This window comes from Microtus ochrogaster, chromosome 8 (genome assembly GCF_000317375.1).
Source record: "Microtus ochrogaster isolate Prairie Vole_2 chromosome 8, MicOch1.0, whole genome shotgun sequence".
Taxonomy (NCBI): domain Eukaryota; kingdom Metazoa; phylum Chordata; class Mammalia; order Rodentia; family Cricetidae; genus Microtus; species Microtus ochrogaster.
In genome coordinates, this window is record NC_022015.1 from 43,952,280 (window position 1) to 43,952,868 (window position 589).

The window sequence follows — 589 nt, forward strand, 5'->3', positions numbered from 1 at the left end:
AACTCTGGCTTTAAAGCATTTCAATGGCTTTTATGGGACTGGATATTTGTGTTTCTGCTTGGGATCGGAAGGAGAGTGCTCTGAGACCGTGCCAATGGCTTGGCGCTACCCGCCTGCACCCGGGCGGACTGCAGTATCAGGCTTAGGCAGGTGGAAGAGCATGGCAGATTCCTGCCACCAAACAGAGATGTGTTTTTAGATTCTGCAGTGCTCTGTGTGTCAGATTTTGCTGTAACTTGGATGAAAAGAGTTTCTATGCTGCACGCTCAGTCTCAGAATTAAACTGCTGACTGCAGAGCCAATGTGGACTTGCTGTGTGCTTGGAACTGTGCTCAGCTTGGGGGCACCAAATGGATCTGAGGCAGGAGCGACTGCTCCATGCTGAACTGTGCTGGTCTGCAGGAACTACCGTAATTACTGTAATAACAGTGCAGTTAAGGTTTCGACTGGGCAGGACACAGACGGTACCATATTACCTGCACATGGTGCAACTTAAGTTTTAAGAAATGCTCCTGGATAGTAAAAAAATGTTACAGATTCACAATAAATCAGATTCAGACATAAAAGACCACACTGTTGGATGAATGTA